The sequence below is a fragment of the Sapajus apella genome, unplaced genomic scaffold, assembly GCF_009761245.1.
Source record: "Sapajus apella isolate SASKATOON/1434 unplaced genomic scaffold, GSC_monkey_1.0 scaffold69, whole genome shotgun sequence".
NCBI lineage: Eukaryota > Metazoa > Chordata > Mammalia > Primates > Cebidae > Sapajus > Sapajus apella.
This window is the reverse complement of record NW_022437009.1, coordinates 961732-986176: the sequence shown is the minus strand read 5'-3', so window position 1 is coordinate 986176 and position 24445 is coordinate 961732. Positions and strand designations below refer to the sequence as shown.

Genomic DNA, 24445 nt, shown 5'->3' with positions numbered 1-24445 from the left:
ATGGATGCCATAATACGTTCTCTAGTTTTGAATTCATCAACTCTGGGCAAGTTGTGAAGTTGTGCTTCTTTGGTTCCTTAGTTTTACTTGACCAGCTTATTTGTCTCTCAGGAAGAGAAAATAGAAAGCAAAAACAAAAGCAAACTAGCCGTAGCAGGAGGAATTATATTTAAGCCAAGAAGAATTTCTTGGAGGGTAAGGTTCTTCATGCTGGAGTGTGGGATTTTGGAAGGTATGTGCTGCCTCTCATGGTCTGTAAAACAGGCCACCTTATCGTCGCATTACTATGGGTTTCAGCCTGAAGGGAATGAACTAGGTGACCTTGGAAGGTCACTCGCAGCTTTTCAGTTCAGAAGCAATTCTCATCTTTTCTGCCAAGAGCTCCGCTTCTCACAGTGTTGGAGCAGACCCTGTCTTAAAGAAGGCTCCTGTCTTTCCAGAAGCAGCCTGAGTCACATCCCACTGTTTTACTTTCATGAATCTACATCTTCTGCTGCTGATTATGATATATTGCCTGCTCAGAGATCCCAACTGCATGCAGCTCTATTGTAGCACAATAGTTAACTTCTTAAGGAACTTCCTGTGATTCTATCCCCAAATCCCATTGTTTCAGAAGACAACAGAATGGTAGAAGATAGAGGCTTGGATTTACAATAACAATTTTTTTTCCTTGCTGCAATTTCAGCAGTAGAGGTAGTTTTAATAAAAAGCTGTATGTCAATAACAAGAAAAACTTCAGAAATGCTGTAAATACATTGAAATTAAACAACATGCCCCTAAACCAATGGGTTAATAAAGAAATAAAAAGGGAAACTTAAAAATTTCTTGAGATGAATGAGAATGGAAAAACATCATAGCAAAACCTTTGGAGCACAGCAAAAGAAGTTCTAAGAAGGAAGTTTATAGTAATACATGCCCATATCAAAGAAGAAGGAAGATTTCTAATTAAAAAAAAAAAAAAACACTAACAATGCACCTCGGGGAACTAGAGAAACAAAACGAACTAAACCCAAGGTTGGTAGAGGGAAGGAAATACAAAAGCTCAGCACAGAAATAAATGAAAGACTAAAAAAATAATAATTGAAAGGATCAATAAGATAAAGATTTGTTTTTTGAAAAGATAAAATAGACCTTTAGCTAGACTAAGAAAAAAATATTCAAATAAATAAAATCAGAGATGAAAAAGGACACATTACAATTCATACCGCAGAAACAAAAAAGATTATAAGAATTTTGAATGACAACCATACACCAACAAATTTGATAACATAGAAGAAATGGATTAATTCCTGGAAGCATACAACCTACCATGACTAAATCATAAAAAGTAGAAATGTGGACACACCAATAAGTAGTGAGGAAATTGAATCAGGAATAAAACGTTTTCTATCAAAGAAAAAACTAAGACCTGAGAGCTTCACTGCTGAATTCTACCAGGCATGTAAAGAAGAACTAATACCAAGCCTCATACTTTTAAGGAAGCTAAAGAGGAAGAGGAGGAAATACTTTCACACTCAATTTATGAGGCAGCATTACTCTGATATCAAATGAGACAAGGGCACAGCAAAAAAGAAAACTACAGGCCTATCCTGAAGTCATGCTAACTGACTTCAATATATACTGTATCTCTGATGAACATAGATGCAAAATTCTCAAAATGATACTAGCAAATCAAGTATAGCAACCTATTAAAAAGATCATTCACTACGATCAAATGGAATTCATTCCAGGGACACAAGAGTGGTTGAACATCTGTAAATCAATACATTTGATATATCACATTAACAAAAAGAAAAACAAAACCCATATAGTGATTTCTATAGATGCTGAAAATTCATTTGACAAAACTCAACATTCCTTCATGATCAAAACTCTCAACAAATTATATATAAAAGGAATGTACCTCATCACGATAAAGGCCATATATGGCAAACCCACAACTAACATCATACTGAATGGGAAAGAGCTGAAAGCTTTCCCTCTAAGATCAGAAAAAAGACAGGGATGCCCACCTCTTACCACTTCTATGTAACATAATGTTGAAGGACAACATAGCCCTAACCAGAGCAATTAGACAAGAGAAAGAAATAAAAGGCATCTAAATTGAAAAGGAGGAAGTCAAATTGCCCCTGTGTGCAGATGAAATGGTCTTATATATACAAACCCTAAAGACTCCGCCAAAAAAAGAAAAAAACAAAAACAAAGTATTAGAATGATAAAAAAATTCAGTAAATCAAGGTAAAATAATCAGCAGCATTTCTATACAGTAATAGTGAAGTATCTGAAAAAGAAATCCAGAAAACAATTTCATTTACAATAGCTTTTAAAAAGGAAGATACCTAGGAATGAACTTAACCAAGGCAATGAAAAATCCTTGAGATACTGGTGAAAGAATAGAATAATACACAATTAATTAGAGAGATATCCTATGTTCATGGATTGAAAGAATTAATATTGTTAAAATTGTCAACACTGCCAAAAGTTATCTACAGATTTATGGTAATCCCTATACAAATGCCAATGACATTCTTTACATAAATTTAAAAAAAGCCTACAATTCTTTTGGAATCACAGAAGACCCTGAATAACCAAAGCAACCCTGAGCAAAAACAATAAAGCTGGAGGCATCAAACTAACTGACTTCAAAATATATTACAAAGCTAGGCCAGGCAAAGTGGCTGTTACCTGTAATCCCAGCACTTTGAGAGGCCAAGGCAGGAGGACCACCTGAGCCCATGAGTTCAAGGCCAGCCTGGGCAACGTAGCAAGACCCTATCTCATCTTTCTATCTATGTTATCTATCTACATATGTATATTAATGTTAAATATTAATGTATTATATATATGTGTGTGTGTATGTGTATTTATATATACTACAAAGCTATAGTAACCAAAAACAACATGATACTGGCATAAAAATGGACATATAAACCAGTGGAACGGAATAGGGATCACAGAAAAAACTCATGCACTTTATGTAATTTTCAATAAAGGTGCTTAGAAGATATACTGGGAAAAAGACAGGCTCTTCAACAAACAATGCTAGGGAAATTGGATATTCACGTGCAGAAGAATGAGACGAGGGCCCTCCATCTCACCATACAAAAAAAAAACCCAAAATGGATTAAAGAACTAAATGTTAAACCTGAAACTATGAAACGACTAGAAGAAAACATAGGGAAAATGCTTCATAACATTGGACTGGGCAAGGATTTCTAAAATAAAGACCTCAAAAGCACAAGCAACAAAAGCAAAAATGGAGAAATGGAATTACATCAAACTAAAAAGTCTTTTCATAGCAAAGGAAACAGTTAACAGAACAAAGACAACCTACAGAATATGAAAGAATATTTATAAACTCTACATCTGTCAAGGGGTTAATATCCAGACTACATGAAAAACTTAACAGCAAAAAAGCAAATAACCCAGTGAAAAAATGGCAAAAGACCTTAACAGAAATTTCTCAAAAGAATACATACAAATGGCCAACAGGTATATGAATAAATGTTCAACATGACTAATCCTCAGGGAAGTGCAAATCAAAACCCCAATGAGATGTCATGTCACTCAAGGTAGAATAGCTATGATGAAAAAGCTAAGAGATAACACATATTGGTGGGAATGTGGAGAAAGGGAACCCTTACACACTGTTGGTGAGCATGTAAATTAGTACAGCCATTGTGGAAAACAGTATGGAGGTGCCTCAAAAATTTAAAAGTAGAACTATCATAGGATCCAGCAATGCCACTACTGGGTATATATCCAAATAAAATGAAATCAGTATAGCAAAGACATATCTGCATGTCCATAGTTTTGCATGTCCATAATTATATATTTTACAAATATATAATTAACCTCAGTGTTCAATGCTAATAAATGGATAAAGAAAATGTGGTATGCATATACAGTGGAATACTATTCAGCTATAAAAAGAAATGAGTGTGTCAATTGCAATAGTATGGATGAACCCAGATAACATTATTTTAAGTGAAATAGACACAGAAAGACCATCATTGCATGATATCACTCATGTGGAATCTTAAAAAGAAAAAAAGCTGGTATCATACAAGCAGAGAGTGGAACAATGGTTACCAGAGTCTGGAGAATGGGAAGGAGGAGGGAAGGATGAGGAGAACTTGGTTAATGAGTACAAAGTTACATAGGAAGAATAAGTTCTGGTGTTTTTTTGTACAATAGAGTGACTACAGTTAACAGTAAGATATTGTTATATTACAAAGTAGCCAGAAGAGAGGCTTTTGAATGCTCCTGTCACAAAGAAACGATAAATGAATGAGGTGATGGATATGCTGACTACCCTTGTTTCATCATTATACAACATATACATGTTTATGAATATCAGACTGTACTCCATAAATAAGTAAAATTACAATGTGTCAATTAAAAATTTAAAAACTAAACGCATATAACTGTAATGCCCTATTTTATTGTGCAAAGCCAGCATTAAGTGATATTTCGCTTTAAATCAGGAGTAATGACCTGTCTATTGATCACTAACATACTCTTGTTAGCATGGCATGACATAAATACTTTCTTGTCACACTAGTCATCCATGTTGTGATAAACAAATTGTAAAGCCAATTAAGCAAAGCAGGCATATGTTCTTACATTGCCAGTAATAACATTGTGTGTATTATAAATTCTATTTTTAATTGGTGCTATATCCCATTGCTTTAGGAAAACTTGGCTGTAGAGAAAATGTTAATACTATCCATTACATAAAAACCATCCAAAATACCTGTTAGTCCATGGACTTCCCAGACAAATATCCGAATCTGAAAATAGAATTACGGGATTGTGTGTAGAAAGAAGAATTATCCTAAAAAATACTGGCTCAAAAATTTAAGATGGACCCCAAGACATTTCCAGCTTGTCTCAATTTTCTATTACAGGTTCCAAGAACCATTCATTGATGTCAAGATCTGAAGAGCTCATGTGGTCCGCAAATTAATCTAAATCTTACCTCTTCTTTTTTTGTTTTTTTGAATCGGAGTCTCACTCAGTTTCCCAGGCTGGAGTGCAGTGGCACCATCTTGGCTCACTGCAACCTCTGTACCGCCCTCGTTTAAGCAGTTCTGCTCCCTCAGCCTCCCAAGTAGCTGGTAGTACAGGTACCTGCCACCATTCCCGGCTGATTTTTTGTATTTTAGTAGAGACGAGGTTTCACCATGTTGGTCAGGCTGGTCTCGAACTCTTTACCTCAGGTGATCCACCTGCCTCAGCCTCCCAAAGTGCTGGAATTACAGGCATGAGCCACCATACCCAGCCAATCTAAATCTTTTTTGAGCCCAGTTTATATTTTCAACCCATATGCTCACTTGGGAAAATAGGTTTCAGAAATTTTCCTATCTTCTTTGTAGAGTAGTACTTCCTCTTATTTGCGGTGTATCTACTTCCTTCAAACAGAAGGAGTTTCATCAAATTCTGCTACTGCACGATTTGGTTCAAGAGTCCATAGTTCACTATTTCTATATGACTTGGTAAACTTTAACCGGATTTTCGTTACACTTTCTGCCCATCTCTCCATTCCCTCTGTCACTGCTTTTCATCCTTCCAGATGGATAAATAAGAACTTTCAAAGCCTGTCGTCAGGTAGAATCCCTTCTTGTCCTAAACGTTTTGATTGATGATGTCTGGAACCTTTAATAGTAAATCAGGGTCACCAATATTGCATATCTCAGTTCATGTAGGTACAAGCTGGAATTTTTGTTGTTGTTTGTTATTTATCATATTTTGGATTCAGGGGATATATGTGCAGGTTTGTTAGATGGATGCACAATGGTGAGATTTGGGTTTCTATTGAACCCATTACCCAAATAGTGAGCATTGTGCTTAATAGGCAGTTTTTCAACCCTTAGTCCCCTCCTACCATTCCCACTTTTGGAGTATCAAGTGTCTATTTTTTCTGTCTTTATTTCCATGTATACCCTTTATTTAGCTACCACTAATCAGTGAGAACATTCGATTTTTTATTTCTGGATTATTTCACTGAGTATAATTGTCTCCAGCTCCACCCTTTTTGTTGCAAAAGACATGGTTTCATTCTTTTTTATGGCTGCATCGTATTCCATGGTGTATATGTACCCCCCTTTTTTATCCAGTAAACCATTGATGTACACTTAGGTTGATTCTATGACTTTACTATTGTGAATAGTGTTGTGATAAACACATGAGTGCAGGTAACTTTTTGATAAAGCAATTTCTTTTCCTTTGGATAGATACACAGTAGTGGGATTGCTGGGTTTAACAGTACTCCTATTTTTAGTTCTTTGAGAAATCGCCATACTGTTTTTCCGTAGGGGGTGAACTAATTTACATGCCTACCAACAATGTGTAAATGTTTTATTTTCTCCACATCCTTGACAGACTGCAATTTTTAAAGGAGCAGATTCAGTATATCTATTTCCTTTTATTAAATAGCATTTCTCTTGTATTTCTCAGTTTAAGACAGTGAGATCAACAGTATTATGTGATTACCACTACTAAGTTTAATACCTACATCATTAATTTCTAATGGTGGGGCCAATAGAAATAATTTTTGAAATGAGAAGTTTTGTTGAAATCTAAAAATAGTATGATGTAATCAGCATGGTTTGGGAAACAAAGCCTAGCCCATTGGTCGCTCTCTGGTCTTGGAGGCACTCTCATTCACTTCATGAAGCTAGAAAGTTCCATTACATATGCTTTGAAAATCATCATGCTCACCCATTGGTCTTCACTTTAAAAAGGTGGAACTTAGTCTAAAATGCATGCATCCACATTTTCTTAATCAACTCTTTCTTTACAAAACAAATACTTGTGAAATATATCCTTTACATCCTGTTACTCAAATAATCCCCTGGCCTCACCTGTCTATGGTTATAAATGAGATCATATACATGGTTCAGCACAGTTTACTGACCTTGTAACCCTTACCTTTTGGGACAGCAAGACCCCAGCCCTACTTTTGAGGTGTCCTTACTGCGGGTACTTCCCAGGGAGTCTCTAGGATGTTTCTTGCTTGTGTCCCGCCCACCAGTTGTGAAGACTCAGACACATTTCCTATGAGCATGAAGTGGCTCCAGAAAGCTCTCTGTGGTTCCATTCAGGCCGATGCTCTCTGAGGTCACTGCAGACACACCATACTAGCTTCTGGGTACTGCTCTCTCCTTTGCTCAAGAGTGGACACAGACGCTTTCTTTAATACCCCACAGCACAGCCAAGAACAGGTTATAACAGCTAATATCACTTTTTTGGTACAGCCTTAGGTATCACCAAAAGGAAGCAATCTACCAAAATTATCCCTCAGGTGGCAACTACGTATCTTGATGGACATTTCTCTAGACTACGTTTTTGCCCAACTGTTGCAGAAAACACTTTGCCCCTCATATCTATTCTCTCCTTCTTTAGTTACAGAAAAACAATTTTATTCAAGATGGTGATTAATCAGGGTATATGGATATCTTACCCAGCTTCTCTTTCAGCTAGATATGGTCACAAGACTAAGTTCTAGCTAATGCAACAGAAAAGACTGGGAAATGCCTCCTTTATGTCTTTTGTACTCCCCAAAAAAGGATGTGATGACAGAGGTTACAGCAGCCATCATGGAACATGAGATGGTCTTGAGGCTGGAAGCAGCTGCCAAGGATGGCAGAGAAGAGAGGAGATGGAGCCCCTGATTACCTACTGAAGCTATCACGGTACCTTTGGACGCTTTGTTTAGGTCATTGTTATTTTGGGGTTTCTGTCATCTGTAGGCAAGCCTAATCCTGGCACCGTAGCAATGAGCCTGTCTCCTTCTCTTGTTCCATATGGCAGAGTTCTGCTTCTCTCCACCATGTGGGAAAAGCCTTTGGCATGTCGGGACTCCTCAAAGCCTCTTCACAAGAGAACCAGGGCCCAGGGAGAAGTAATTCTTTGCTTATTCACAGTCTAAGGCATAGCTGCCAACTTTTCATCTCCTGACCCAGAAGCTGCCTCTTGTCCAGAATAATTGAGAGTTATAATGAATATTCCCTCAGACCCTACCCTCTGTCCACAGGGGAATGGCCCCACCTTATCCTGCCAGTAATAAGCACATCGGGATCAAGTTACGGCCACAGTTCAGTTCCCTCGTCTGAAAAATGGAGAAAATTTAAAATAAACATAAACCATTAATGGTTTTTAAAATACGCTTTTAAGTATTAGTTTTGGAATCCCTACTAGAGTGTTTCTTAAATTAATTTTTGGTTCATTTTACCCACATGTGCATTTTCTCATATGCCCAGCAACACACAGATACGAATCCAGAAATGCACACACAGACTTGTGCATGATTACGCGTACATACAAATGTAGATTTTTATATATGCTCCCACATCAATTTGCACACCCTTGAGCATATACTCTGGTAACTTAATTTACAAGCCCAAAGAAATATGGACTAAGGATTGGTGGATATGAAATAAAAGGAATGGACTAGATGTAGCAAGTGAAGAGACCATGCAGTTATATTACGTTACAAGCAAAAGCAAAAAAAGTCACCCCCATGGTACTCATTTTTAATAGCATAGCAATAATGTGACTTTTTAATATTCTCCCGAGGTAGGCTCAGTGAGAGGCTGATTAGGGTCATGGGACCATCCAGCGCATAGCACAGTGTTGCTGCTAAGCTGGTCTGTGTCCACAGCTGGCCATCTCACTTGCCGCTTTTTGATAGAACTATCATGAGCTACCACAAACTCCTTGCTAGTTAGCAGCAGGGAACTGCAGTCTTCTTTTCCAGACCTATCATGGACACCCAGTAAGATCTGAAATATGACTGAATGATCAGTGTACTTTGCACAGATGCCCGCCACCCCCAAAGGCTGCCTGCCCTTCATTGGGTATGTACAGTGAAGCAAAGTAGCCAGTTGAATGCAGCAAAGTGCCAGATCAAGGAGACAGACAGTGGGAAAAGGGAGCTGAAGTTGAGATAAACATTCTTGTAAATATTTTTGGTACCTATGGATCCCCATCTATGTACCCTATATTATGTGTAGCCAATCGAGCAAAGAGATTTACTAGTTGCCCCTCCCACTGTGGGAGATTTTGCACTGAAACCCAAAGGCCAATTAATTCATCAAACCAAAGTTTAAAACCTTTATGATGAAGTTCTGGAGGAAGGAAGGTAGGAAGAAATATTTCAAAATAAGTGATTTTTGCATTGTTACATCAGAAGAGGTCCTTGGTGACCTCTCACCCCCTGGCCTGGCAGCTGACTTGAACTTATAATTGCTGAGAAGGTAAAGATGTTCTAGGATGGTATCCAAGGAACAGGACATCATTGCTTCCCTGGAGAGGCTTCACTAGAGATAGAGACAGACAGGCAGACTAAGACTTTTGTTTGAGTATCCATTCGCTTTGTTTTCCTTTTCATATTTTCTTCTTTCTCCCCCTACTTATGTCATCAACTGCTCCGCTCCTTTCCTGGTGTTTGAACTCATCAAATTCAGTACTTGTTATGTGTTCACCACAGCCCAGGCCTGCTGTCATGTCGCCAAATCACACACATTTGGGTCTTTTCATCTTTCTTTATAAACCAGTCTCTCCAGTCTATTTAATCATGTTGGCAGTTCTTTTCTGAATTCCACCTAATTTAAAAACAAGCGAAATTCTCCACCCCTGTGGATTTAAAAGCAGGCGGTTACTAACCCATACAGAGCTCCTGCCTGGATCTGATGCTTGAGGAAAGATATCCTCATGCTTTTAAATTCTCAATTCCCAGTTTTTCCAAGAAGTGACACACTGTAAAAGGCCAGGGAAGGTAGTAAAAGAGAAAAGGACTTGGCTGACCAGAGCTGAAGGCCATTTTGATTGTGTTGGCATTTGCTTTTAAATTTTCTTTTGGTTGATCTATATATGTGATAGTCACACCTCCTACAGAGTTCCAGATGCAAAAATATGTACAGGGAACAAAGTATTCCTTCTATGCCTGTCACCCAGCCTATCCAACACCGAATAGGCAACCATTGTTACTTATTTCTACGTGTATCGTACCTGAAATATTTTGTTCATTTACCCAATAGGTATTTATATCTGTGTGAATGTGACTCTACCCACCTCCATTTCCATGCAGATGATGATGCACACTATGTGTTGCTTTCCTCCTTGCTTTTTCTACTAGCAGTATATTTTGGAGACTTGGAGGATGGTCTGTATCCTGACAAATAACTCCTTTAGTACATTTAATGGTTACATAGCATCTATAACATAAATGTACTATAACTTTACAGTCCACATTAATGAGTATTTAGATCCTTTCAAATTTATATGTGCGTGTGTATGCATGTTCAGGCACACACCTCTATATGCACACACATGCACACACACACACTCACACACATATATACCCTTAACCCACTGGGGCAGTCCTGGGCTGCTGCTTATACTTGTGGAGGTGTTTTTATGAGTTCTAGGAAAATCTCAGCCATTTCTTTCTACTTTCTCTTTTTCTTATGGGACTTACAATGAACATCTTGTCAAACGTTTCACTATATTCTCTATGTCTGCTATCATCCCTTGTATGTTTTTCTTCATCTATATTTCTAGAAAATCTGTGGAGTGAGTAGATAGGAGGAAGCAGATGTGTGTGTGTGTGTGTATTTGTATTGTATATGTAACTGCATATTTGCATACATAAAATATATCTTATATAATACATTTTTATATATTTCTATAATTTTAAGAGACTGAAGGAAATACAATGAAAAATGAAACAAGTAAAGTCTTCCTACTTTGTTCATTGGAATTAACCACTGATATTATGGGTCCATTTTCCTGCTTCATAGAATCCTTGGTAACTTTTTAGTGGATACTAAATACTGCAAATTTTACCTTGTTGGATGTTTATTATTTTGGTAATCTTGTAAATATTTTTGAGTTCTTCTGGTTCATTTTGGTCTTATTTTTAAGCTGTTAGGCAAGACCAGAGAAGCATATCATAGGGATACTCCCCCCCATCCATGAGCCAAAACGCTTACAGTACTTCACGTGATGCCTTGTGAATTTTCAGGTGTTTCACAGTAACTGTTTCCAGTCCGTTGTGAGACGTTCTCTTTCGTCCTTTCCGACGGTTGTTTCCCAGCCTCTGGGTCGTTTGCTTGTTTACTCACACACATTTACTGAGCAGTACTGAGTCGAACACTGCAAGGGGATCCTCTGAAGATCACCAGGGTTCTCTCTCGGGACAGCGTTTTTCTCTGGTAGTCTGCCCTGTGAGCTCCAGCCGCCTTGGCCTTCCTGGACTCCAGCTCCATCTCCTCAATTTCTTGAAATCATTGGGCTATACTGGTTTCCCCTTCCCTATGCTGTGGCCTCAAAACTCTTTCCAGGCAATGAGCTGGGGCAATACTAGGTTCATATAGTTTGTTTCCTGTCTCTCAAGGATCATTGTCATTTGTTGCCTGTTGTTGTCTAATGCTTTTTAAAATAATTGTATTTTTTTTCATAGTTGTTTCAGACAGAGAGGTAAATATGGTCTCTTATTCCTCATGCTTGCTTCAAAATCCTTTATTTTTTTACATTTATATCTTTAATTCATCTGGAACTTCTTTTTGATGAGATAAATATAGTTTTAATATTTTTTCTAGGGTCAGCCAGCTGTCCAACATGTTTTGAATTCTTCCCTTCCTTCCTTACCTAGTCTGAAATGTCAACTTTGTCATAAACCAAACCTTCATAGAATTTGAATCTATTTCTGAACTTTTTATTCTGTCCCATGGATTTTCCACGTTTTTATCTAATATTAAACTTTTTTACTTATTGAAGTTCCAAAATATATTGCATTGTCTAGTAAGGGTAACTATCTCTCATTTTTATTTTCAAGATTTCTCTGAGTATCCTCACATTATTTTTATGCATGAACTACAAGTTCCTTCTTAAATATTGCATATACTATTTATTGGAATTGCATTAAATGTATAGGACATAGATAAATTTGAAGGTGGCAAAAAGAAGAGTTGGGAGAATGTAAGTTCAATCACTTCAATTTTCATAGTGAAGTAGGAGGCAAAGACACAAAGATGGGAGCAGGTAGAATAGGGTGAGATGGACACTAAAGGTAAGTGGTGAATGTTCCAGGGTATCATGTGTGCTCTAGTGAGTGAAGTTATTGGATGTCAGGTAGGAATTGCTCTTCAGCGTATGCAACGCATTGGCCAAATATCACAGGACTAGAAATGGAGAGACATCACTGAATATTTGTACTTCCATGTTCCCTTTCTCTGAAAATATAAAACATGCTACCAATGAGTCCCAGAATTAGTATTTGTTGTTACCGAACCATGGGTCTCAGTAACACAGACCCAAACAGATCTTTGCCCTCCCAAACAATCTCTTGTCATTTAATTTCTTTGAAAATGCCTGTGTCTGTGGCTCACTGTTATATCTCCAGTACCAAACATCTTGCCTGCTCATAGTTGCCATTGAAGAAATCATGGTGGAACGAATGGATTAATTCCTGAATGACTTCCTTGGATTTCCACTTAAGATACTATGTTGTTATCTCTGCCAGTCTTTCTTCAGATTCAAGGCAGCCAAAAATTTAACCTGCTAAAAATTCAAATGGACAATTCACCAATTATCTGAAAATGTAGAATATATGGTGGATTTCCTCTGCTTTGCGAACTAGTGCAATGTCTTAAACTGTTGTTTGAGAAAATGCTTCATTCAATCTTAGCCTTTTTTTGGTTTGAAACAGAGTTTTGCTCTGTTTCATTCTCCTTTCTCATCCTCTTGAGTAGCTGGGATTACAGCCATGAGCCACCACGTCCGGCTAATTTTGTATTTTTAGTAGAGACAGGGTTTCTCCATGTTGGTCAGGCTGGTCTCAAACTCCTTACCTCAGGTGATCACCCACCTCAGCCTCCCAAAGTGCTGGGATTACAGGCATGAGCTACCACACTAGATCAATCTTAGCCTTCTTAAACCTACTTTTTGAACTACCTAAGTTATTGTTCATGTAAGTAGGCTCATGGAAGATCTAAGAAAAGAAAAAGAACTTATGGCAAAAGTGACCTGATTTCATTCAACATTTATCTCAATAATAGAGATAAAAAAGGGAAGAAGTCCACATTGTATTTTTTTTTTTTATTGAGATGGAGTTTCGCTCTTGTTGCCCAGGCTGGAGTGCAATGGCGTGATCTCGGCTCACCGCAACCTCCGCCTCCTGGGTTCAGCCAATTCTCCTGCCTCAGCCTCCTGAGTAGCTGGGATTCCAGGCACGTGCCACTATGCCCAGCTAATTTTTTGTATTTTTAGTAGAGATGGGGTTTCACCTTGTTGACCAGGACGGTCTCGATCTGTCCACATTGTATTAATGTGTGATTCTACATTTGGCCCTAAGTGAACTGCACACTCCGCTATTTGAACCACCCAATGGTTGTGAAAAAGAAGACTCTCTTAGGTAAAATTTTCCAATAGTTATCTGATAAATTAGATGTAAACGAGCATATGGTTTAAATCAGTACAGTTTCTTCACTCTAAAACATCTCAAGGTGATTTCTAATGGAGAAAAGCAGGGTGCTCTCTTTTCAGGAATCAAGTTTATTATTCTGATAGGAAGATATTCAAGGCAGTCTTGATGCAAGATTCCAGTATTAAACAGGAAAATGAGAAGATAAAAATCAAGAATTCACTTAAATATTTTAGATATTGCCCTGATGAGACCTTTTGTAAACCATTTAGATTCACTTGAAGCCTGCTTCCCTCTTTTAAAATTTATGTTATTTTATTTTAAGGGAAGCAAGGCTTGAAATGCTTTAACACCCCCTCAGAGACTGTTTTGCTATTACATGGCCCATAAAAAGCAATGTTTGGATGATTTAAGGGGAAACGAATCAGAAATTTAAAGGTTCAGTTTTCCTTGTATAACACAAATTGGTTTTTTTCTCTCCCTCCAGATTCAATAGAAATTGCCCTTAGGGTAAAATTGCGCTTGGATTTTATTTAAACAAAAAATATTGTCTATGAACATGGAGATAGTAATGTCTATTATAAAATATTTTTATTTTAAAACATTTAGAAACTAAATCTTACATTTTTCCATGGATCCACAAGGGATTTCCCAATTTCTGCAGAAGGAACAATTTTCTTGCATCAAACCTGGTCAAATAAATTCTGTGTTTCAGAGCTAGGTGGAAATGTGATCTCAGCTCCCCAGGGGATGTTTTCATGAGGTTTCTCTCAAAAGCTATTTTAGCCTTCTCAGTTACACACCCCGAAGGGCTGATGATGGTGTAGTCTAGGATATCTCTGGAACTGGTTGGTAATATATTAAACGTGGTTAATTTTCATAGATTCAATATTTATTTATTCTTACATTTAAAATAAGATTTTCACTTAGGCATTGAACTTGTGTGATACAAGCATTTCTAAATGGGTTAATAAGTGGCTTCACCCTCCACTGGTATAAAGAAAAATGGAGTCAACAAATTGCTTTTCTTTCCTCACTCTACCCTACTGACTGACGCAGGAAAATTCTATCATGTTTCTGGGCTGCAAGCTCCTCCTCTGTAAATGAGAGTTGTTAGATGATCTCTGGGATCCCTCCCACGGCTGATGGGTAGTGTTGGCACAAAGTAATTATTCGTGAAATGGTAACATTTATTTTTTTTGATGACCTCGATTCATGGTGAGTATTGGAATATCTTAGTTTTAAATTTATCTGGGAAATCCCATACTCATATCTATTTGGCTAATTATTAATAATCTTTGTAAAAACATGCATACATATCTTCCAGATAGTAGCATGCCATGGTAGGAAGAGCCTAGACTTCGACTCAAAGGTCTTGCCTCATTACTTATTAGCTGTGTAATCTTAGGATCATTTCTTCATTTTTAAAAAAAGTTCAATTTTTTCATTTGCAAAATGAAACTGAAGGTAATTCTATTGGGTACCATTCTTCGTTGCAAATAATAGAATCCACTCTAGCTAGTTTAGGCAAAAGAAAATTATTGAAAATATTAGGCAATTCAAAAATTCCCCTGGAGGACAAGAGAAGCAGACTTAGGAAGTATGGGGCCAGAAACAACATCAAATCGCACTGTACAGTCTGCTCCATCGAAAACGCCATCACTGCCAATGCTTGGCAACAACTCTGCTTCCTGCAGAGACACTGTAGCTTGCATTGATAATGCTTGGAAGTAGATGCCAGGAGCTTGGCCGCCGAGCTCCTATGGTCATGTTCGCCTGGGATGGACACCATGCATGTTTGCCTTCTTGTAGCATTACCTTCCAAGGTTGGGCTCACATGGACACAAAGACTCATGCTCTGATGTCAGCAACAAGGGAGCCTGGAACAGTGAGTTCTGACCCCACTTTGAAGAGTTACAATGTGGAAAATTCTCCAAACTCATAAAAGATGTTTAGAACATATTAGGCATTCTCAAACTACTACACCCAGGTGAGAATCAATGCCCCAAGTCAGACCCCCTGGGCTAAATGTGTGGTGATTACTGCCTTTTAATGTTGGTTTGCTATTTAAAAAAAAACAAGGTAGATGAAACTTAAAAACAATTGCTAGGAAATTGAGATAAATGTGCTTTCTTTTTATTTTGAATATATATTACATATATTATTGTAAAATTTGTATTACAAAAATTCATGATCAGACAAGAGAAAGCAGTAAAGCATATTCAAATAGGAAGAAAGGAAGTCAAATTGTCTGTTTGCAGATGACATGATTATATATCTATAAAACCTCATCATCTCAGCCCAAAAACTCCTTAAGCTGATAGGCAACTTCAGCAAAATCTCAGGGTACAAAATCAATGTGCAAAAATCGCAAGCATTTTTATACACCAATAATAGACAGGCAGAGAGCCAAATTGAGTGAACTCCCATTCACAATTACTACAAAGAAAATAAAATACCTGGGAAACAACTTACAAGAGATGTGAAGGACCTCTTCAAGGAGAACTACAAACTACTGCTCAAGGAAATTAGAGAGGACACAAATAAATGGAAAAAAATTCCATGCTCATGGATAGGAAGAATCAATATTACAAAAAGAGCCATACTGCCCAAAGTAATTTATAGATTCAATACTATTCCCATCAAGCTACAATTGACTTTCTTCACAGAACTGGAAAAAACTACTTTAAATTTCATATGGACCCAAAAAAGAGCCCATATAGCCAAGACAATCCTAAGCAAAAAGAACGAAGCTGGAGGCATCATGCTACCTGACTTCAAACTACACTACAAGGCTACATTAACCAAAACAGCATGGTACTGGTACCAAAACAGATATATAGACCAGTAGAACAGAACAGAGGCCCCAGAAATAACACCACACATCTACAACCATCTGATCTTTGACAAATCTGACAAAAACAAGCAATGGGGGGGAAGGATTCCCTATTTAATAAATGGTTCTGGGAAAACCAACTAGCCATATGCAGAAAACAGAAACTGGACCACTTCCATACTCCGTATACAAAAATTAACTCAAGATGAATTAAAGACTTAGATGTAAAACCTAAAACCCTTAAAAACCCTAGAAGAAAACTTAGGCAATACTATTCAGGACATAGGCGTGGGCAAAGACTTCATGACTAAAATACCAAAAGCAATGGCAACAAAAACCAAAATTGACAAATGGGATCTAATTAAACTAAGGAGCTTCTGCTCAGCAAAAGAAACTATCAGAGTAAACAGGCAACCTAGAGAATAGGAGAAAATTTCTGCAATCTGTTCGTCTGAAAAGGTCTAATATCCAGAATCTACAAGAAACTTAGACAAATTTACAAGAAAAAACAACATCAAAAATTGGGCAAATGATATGAACAGACACTTCTCAAAAGAAGACATTTATGTGGCCAATAAACATATGAAAAAAAGCTTGCCATCACTGGTTATTAGAAAAATGCAAATCAAAACCACAATGAGATTATTATCTCACACCAGTTAGAATGGCAATCATTAAAAAGTCTGGAGACAACAGATGCTGGCAAAGATATGGAGAAACAGGAACACTTTTACACTGTTGGTAGGAGTGTAAATTAGTTCAATCATTGCAGAAGACAGTGTGGAGGTTCCTCAAGGATCTAGAACCAGAAATACCATTTGACCCAGCAGGCTTATTACTGGGACTGCTGGATTATAAAGCATTCTAGTATAGACACATGCACACCTATGTTTATTGCAGCAGCATTTGCAATAGCAAAGACTTGGAACCAACCCAAATGCCCATCAAATGATAAGCTGGATAAGGAAAATGTGGCACATATACACCATGGAATACTATGCAGCCATAAGAAAGAATGAATTGATGTCCTTTGCAGGGACATGGGGGATGAAGCTGGAAACTATCATCCTCAGCAAACTAACACAGGAACAGAAAACCAAACACCACGTGTTCTCACTCATAAGTGGGAGTCGAACAGTGAGAACACATGGACACAGGAAGGGGAACATCACACACCAGGGGCCTGTAGGGGGGTATGTGGAAAGGGGAGGGGGAGCATTAGGACAAATATCTAATGCATGCGGGGCTTAAAACCTAGATGACAGGTTGATAGGTGCAGCAAACCACCATGACACATGTATATCTATTTAACAAACCTGCATGTTCAGCACATATATCCCAGAACTTAGAGTAAAATTTTAAAAAATCAGGAAGTACAGAAAAATTTGTAGAGAATAAATAAGTACCACCCAATAATTCTACCAGCTAACAACTACTCTTACCATTTTGGTTCAAATCCAGACAACCATCCAATATAGCTACCACATATATATGTATACATATATATATATATATATATATATATATGTATACGTATATATATATGAATGACACATATTCCTGTATCATACATATATACAATTTTATTTGTATATTATTATACTCACAATAATTACATTTGGTGTTATACTTAATTTTTTAAAATATAACATAATTAATTAATTAATTTTTTTGAGGTGGAGTTTTGCTCTGTCACCCAGGCTGGAGTGCAGTGGCAAGATCTCGGCTCATTACAACCTCTGCCTCCCAGGTTCAAGCGATTCTCATGCCTCAGCCTCTCAAATAGCTGGGATTACAAATGTGCATCACCATGCTGAGCTAACATTTGGATTTTTTGTAGAGACAGGGTTTCACCATGTTGGTTAGGCTGGTCTTGAACTCCTGACCTCAAGTAATCCACCTGCCTTGGCCTCCAGAAGTGCTGGGATTACAGGCATGAGCCACTGTGCCTGGCCTCCAATTTAAAAAATTTAAATAATATGTCATGGGCATATTTTCTTGCTAATAAATATTGATCAATATTATCACTTTTAATGGCTGCATATTGTGCTGTTACATGAATATAAATTTTTTTCACTAATCACATATTCACAGGTAGTTTCCAAATTTTTGCTTTTATTAAGAGAATGATGGTAATTATCTGTATAATCAAATGCATACTTGGAGTAATTCTTTTTTTTTTTTTTTTTTTTTTTTTTTTTTGAGATGGAGTCTCACTCTGTCACCCAGGCTGGAGTTAAGTGGCACCATCTTGACTCACTGAAACTTCTGCCTCCCAGGTTCAAGCAATTCTCCTGCCTCAGCCTCCTGAGTAGCTGGGACTATAGGTGCCCACCAACACACCTGGCTAATTTTTGGATTTCTTTAAGTAGTGATGGGGTTTCACCATATTGGTCAGGCTAGTCTCGAACTCCTGACCTCAAGTGATCCACTCACCTTGGCTGCCCAAAGTGCTGGGATTACAGGTGTGAGCCACCACATCTGGCCAAGTAATTCTTTCTGATGAATTTGTAGAAATAGAATCACTGCTATTTCAAAGTATAAACAATTGAAAAGACTTTCAAACGTGCAGCCAAATTAGCCTCAGAAAACTTATAACAATTTCTACTTCCACAACATTTGGATGTCTATTTCCCCATATTATCACTGACACTAAATATTATCCACCTTTCTTATTTTGACCAATTTGCTAGGAGAAAAATATTTCATTAATATTTAACTTGCATTTATTTACTATTTATATATATTTCATACACATTTATTATCTACTTATATTTCTTTATTTGTGAGCTCTGTGTTTATATTCTTCAACCACTAATGGATTGATATTTACTTTTCATTGGTTTTTAGAGCTCTTCATAGAGACAGTAAATATGTCTTCTATATGTCCTCCACATACCTTTTCTTTGAGATAAAAATACATACAGCAAAGTGTGCAAGGCTTAAGTTTACAACTTCATATGCATATATCACATAACAACCACCCATATCTAGCAAATAACAGTTCTAGTGCCCAAGAAGGGCCTTCATGTTTCTTCCCAGGCAATACGTCCTGCAGAGGTAACCACTCTCCTGAAACGATGGATTAGTATTGCCTCTTCATATAAATGGAATCCTACATGGAAAGGAGCCATTATGTCTGGGAATGTCATCTATGCTGATTGATGAAAAATAGCCCACTTCTCTGAGCTACAATTCACCAGTCAGTGAAATGAAGATAATAGTAGTGCCTTTCTCATGTGGTGGTTGTGGAGATAAATGAGTTAATGCAAGTAATTATGTTATGAGCAGATATTAATTTAATGAGGTAATACAAATGCTAGAACAGTGTTTGGTCTATGGCAAATAGTAATACTTCAGAAGTGTTAGGTACTAGTATTATGCTACTTGGTTACCTTTGCTAATTTTTTATTTAGAGATTTTATATTGATCATTGTAAATGAGTTTAGTCATGCCTTGTGTGTGTGCGTGCGTGTGTGCATGTACTAGCCTTGTCTCATTTTGATATTGAGTTATGCTCATAACTGACACCTTTACCCATCTTCATGTTCATTCCAGTTCTAGAATGACCCCTTACCGCTTGTATCCACCTGAGAACACTACCAAATCTGTCTCCTAGATACCTCTCAGATCTGCTGACTTCTTCATCACTGCCTTCTCCACTCTAGTTCCTGCCTCCATCATCATTCTGCTTGTCCAGTGTAATAAGTGTTCTCCCCATTTCTAAACATGTACTCCTTCCTGTGGTACTTAGGTTAAAACTCTAAGATCCTTATCATGGTCTCCCAGGCTCTTCATATTATGCCCCTGCTTCTCCATCCCTGGCTTGCTCCAGGGATCCTCTTACCCCCTGTTCTGGACATACTCCCTGCCCAGAAACACACTCCCTAATTCCTAGCCTGGCCAATCGCTCCACATTCTTTCTCACTGAAGACTTTCCTAATGCGGAACTATCCAATAGACCTCCCTGTGTAATCATTCATCTCACCCTTCACTTTCTTAGCGCTCACCTAATGTTTAGTTACGCATGTATTTGTGTGTTGTTTAATATCTGCCTCTTAGCTCTAGGGGTTACTTTTCCGTTTGCCACTTTAGCTGACATAATGCTTTGTACATAAGAGTTGCTCAATCAATATTTATTGATGAAATGAGAGAGAGGTTCCCAGTTTCACTGTGGAGACAGATACATAGACAGTAGCAGTGAGAAGAAAAGGCCAAACAGATGTATGAAAACAGATGTTGGGAGCAAAGAAAAGGAAGAAACAAACTCCACTTGCGGAACTCTCCCATTAGCAGGTAACAGAAAAGGTTACCTGTTGATAAGCTAACCTCCCCTTGAATGTTACTGTCTCACAATTGACAATGTTGATGGCACTGTATTGCCGTTTAACACACAGGGAAGGAGCTGGTGCCATACCAGATATTAGATGCACAAGTCCCAAAGAATTGAAGGAGACAAACATTCATCTGAACTCCTGGCTCACACACAGAGCACAAAGGCAGCTCTGATGGGGGCAGACATCTCCTGCACCCACAAGTCCTGTTTATTTTCTCCTCCAGTGGAGGGGGTAATATAGGTCAGCTGCAATGGTGCATCCTGATGAATATTTATTGACCTAAAATGTCATGCTGACAGACATGTGGACAGGCAGAGACAGATTTCTCTTACAGAGGCCTCTCTTCTCTGCTCCCGTGGTTCTGACACAGCTGACATTTCCCTACATGGGTCCTGACTTTTCCAGCTGCTCCTGGGGATGCTGGTGTTTCTCTGATGGGGTCACTGAAGACACTATTCCACATTCTTTTTGGGGGGCTGTGCTGCCACTCAGGCCTCTCTCAAATGGTGGTCTGAAGATGTTGGTTTCCGATTCTTCCAACCAGCATGTGCACAATCAGCTAGCCAGTCTGGATTCCAGTCTCTTCTCCACCAGTTCTTCCCCTTCCTCCTGGATTTCACTGCCAGGGTCATAGGTGGCCAAAATCCATTGTGCATTTTGAAGAGGGAAGTCCTGGGTGACACTAAGAATCATCTTTGTGATACAGAAATGGGTTCTGCTTTTGCTGTAAATACAGATGTTTGGTCACAAATGTGATCCTTTTCTCTCTTACATTCCTAATATTTTTTTTCCCATTTTCTGGTTTTTCTTTCCCATTTCTCCCATCAAAGCTGATTTTACTTAATTAATTTTTATTAGAAAAAATTTATTTCTAAATATATTGTAGGTACAAAAAAAACCGTAAAAAGAGAATGTGCAGGTTAAAATAATGGTTTTAAAGCTACAACTCTTGTAATCACTACCCATGATAAGAGAATTTTTTCCAACCACCCAAGAAGTGCTCTGCATGCCTGTCCCTCAAACATCTCCCCTCTTGCAGCAAAAGTAACCATTGTCCCAACTTTCATTGCAACCACTTCCCACTTTTTAAAAGCAGTCTTATCACCTAAGTGCATATTCCTAAACACTAGTTTAGCTTTGCCTGTTTCTTTTTTTTTTTCCCATTTGTTTATTTTATTGCATTTTAGGTCTCGGGGTACATGTGAAGAACATGCAAGATTGTTGCATAGGTACACACATGGCAGTGTGATTTGCTGCCTTCCTCCCCATCACCTACATCTGGCATTTCTCCCCTTGCTATCTCTCCCCAGCTTCCCACCCCCCACCGTCCCTCCCCTATTTCCCCCCAACTGACCCCAGCGCATAGTACTCCCCTCCCTGTGTCCATGTGTTCTCATTGTTCAACACCCACCTATGAGTGAGAACATGCAGTGTTTGATCTTCTGCTCTTGTGTCAGTTTGCTGAGAATGATGGTTTCCAGGTTCATCCATGTCCCTACAAAGGAACCAAACTCATCGTTTTTGATGGCTGCATAATATTCCATGGTGTATATGTGCCACATTTTCCCTGTCCAGTCTATCGTCGATGGGCATTTGGGTTGGTTCCAGGTCTTTGCTATTGTAAACAGTGCTGCAATGAACATTCGTGTGCACGTGTCCTTATAGTAGAACGATTTGTAATCCTTTGGATATACACCCAGTAATGGGATTGCTGGGTCAAATGGAATTTCTATTTCTAGGTCCTTGAGGAATCGCCACACTGTCTTCCACAATGGTTGAACTAATTTACACTCCCACCAACAGTGTAAAAGTGTTCCTATTTCTCCACATCCTCTCCAGCATCTGTTGTCTCCAGATTTTTTAATGATCGCCATTCTAACTGGCGTGAGATGGTATCTCAATGTAGTTTTGATTTGCATTTCTCTGATGACCAGTGATGATGAGCATTTAGCTTTGCCTGTTTCTTAAAGACATCTTTTAAGTGCCTTTTAATCCATAGGCTTCCCCTTCATCTCCTTATTTTCCTTACAATTTATTCATTGAAAGAGCACTTAATCTAAAGAGGTTCCTATAGCCTGGATTTAGCTGATTGCTTCCCCGCAGTAAAGTTAAGTCTGTTCCTTTAGTCTCCGTGTTTCTGATTGTATCTAAGTGCCCACTCGAGGTCCTCCTCCTCCTCCTTCTTTCCTCTTTCTCTTGTCTCAAAGCATTAGGACATCATGATTAGATGCTCTTCCCTAGAGGGCGTGTATGTCCCAATGTTTCTCTTTTTGTCACGTCAGTTGTCATTGAGGTTTCATGCAGTATATCTCTTAATGCATTAGGATTCCACTGATAGTTCAATCCTATCTGTGATCTTTCAATTCAATTCATCATTCACAAATTTGTTGAATTTTTTATCAGTTATTTAATTAGGCTCTTATGAAATTTAGAATACCAACCTAAAATGCAATAAAATAAATAAATGGGGGGAAAAAAAGAATGCATAGAATACCAATTTGTGAGGATAAATTCCATTTGTCAGGGCAAACATAAATCACAGGTAGCCCTGGAATTGAGAAATAGCTTTGATTTTTGGTAAAATTTGTGAGTCCACAGCTTTCCGATCAATCTTGCGCTGCTCTGTAATCTCGTATTTCTGTTTTTCTGTGTTGAAGATCTCACCTTCCTATGTCTGGGCTTCCGCAGCTGCTTCTCTGTGTGGTAAGCATCAGTAAGATGTTTGGGAATTTTTACATTGCTGATATTAATTTTGGATGAGGTGCAATGACAAATTTCTGGTGTGTTCTTTATAGAGTAACTTGATTGAGGGCCAGAAGTCCAGTCACAAGTAGCAAGCCAAGCCACTGACCAGCTGTTTCAGGAAAACTACCCTCTTGCCCTGTGGCGTCCAGTGAGGGTGATCAGAATGGTCCTGGGAGTGATGCTGACTCAGTTTCCTCACGTGCTGACTGAATGGTATTTTGCCCGTGCCTCAACAGCTTTCGAGGCACGTCTTCAATGGGATAATAACCTAGGCATTTTGTGAAGTTTAACTACACAGATACCACTGTTCTTGTCACAACTAACTGGTTTTGTAGCAGTTGCAAGATGCTGCTGCTTTTTCTTTTTGACCTTGGATTTAGCAGCTGAGTACTTCCTCTTGTACATGGCGTTTCTGGAATACATAGCAGATCAGGAATATGTACCAAATCCTCTGAAAAGGGCAGGATTTTGGCTGCAATTGGGCTTCCCCTTCTTGGCCCTTTTGACCTTGAGGTTACCCCTTTCCACTTTGCCACCAGCATTAGCCTTCTTGGCTTCCGGCTTCTTCTCTGTAGTATCCAGCTTCTCAACCTTTTCACCCGTCATATTGCAAGACGGGAAAGAGAACTCAAATTTGTTGAAATTTAAGTACCCATGTGGTTTTCGTTTCTTCAAAGTGTGGCACACTTTGCATAGCAAAAACAAAAGGAAACCTTAAAAATTTTAAACTTTTATTTACCAATTTTCCAAAAGCCAGTTGGTTCGCTAGCATCCTCTGAAGATATCAATTTGGGGTTTTTTGACAGGGGGTGGAAGTGGGGATGGGGGCAATTTTATTTGTTAAGAACACAGCATGAGATCTACCCTCAGGAAACCTTTAAGTGTACAGCACTTTATTGTTGACTGTATATACAATATTGTAGTGCAGATATCTAGAGCTTATCATCCTGCTTAACTGAAACTTTATCCCTGTTCATTCATAACTCCCCATTTCTCCCTTCTCCCAGCTCCTGGCTACCACCATTCTACCCTTTGCTTCTATACATTTGGCTATTTTGGACACCTCATGTAAGTAGAATCATGCAGTATTTTTCTTTC

The 24445-nt window shown here is 38.2% G+C and overlaps 1 pseudogene; it reads right to left on the bottom strand.

Annotated features, from left to right (window-relative positions):
* Window positions 1-21157: 21157 nt before the first annotated feature.
* LOC116531202 lies at window positions 21158-23988 on the bottom strand (annotated as a pseudogene).
* Between the last annotated feature and the right edge of the window lie 457 nt (window positions 23989-24445).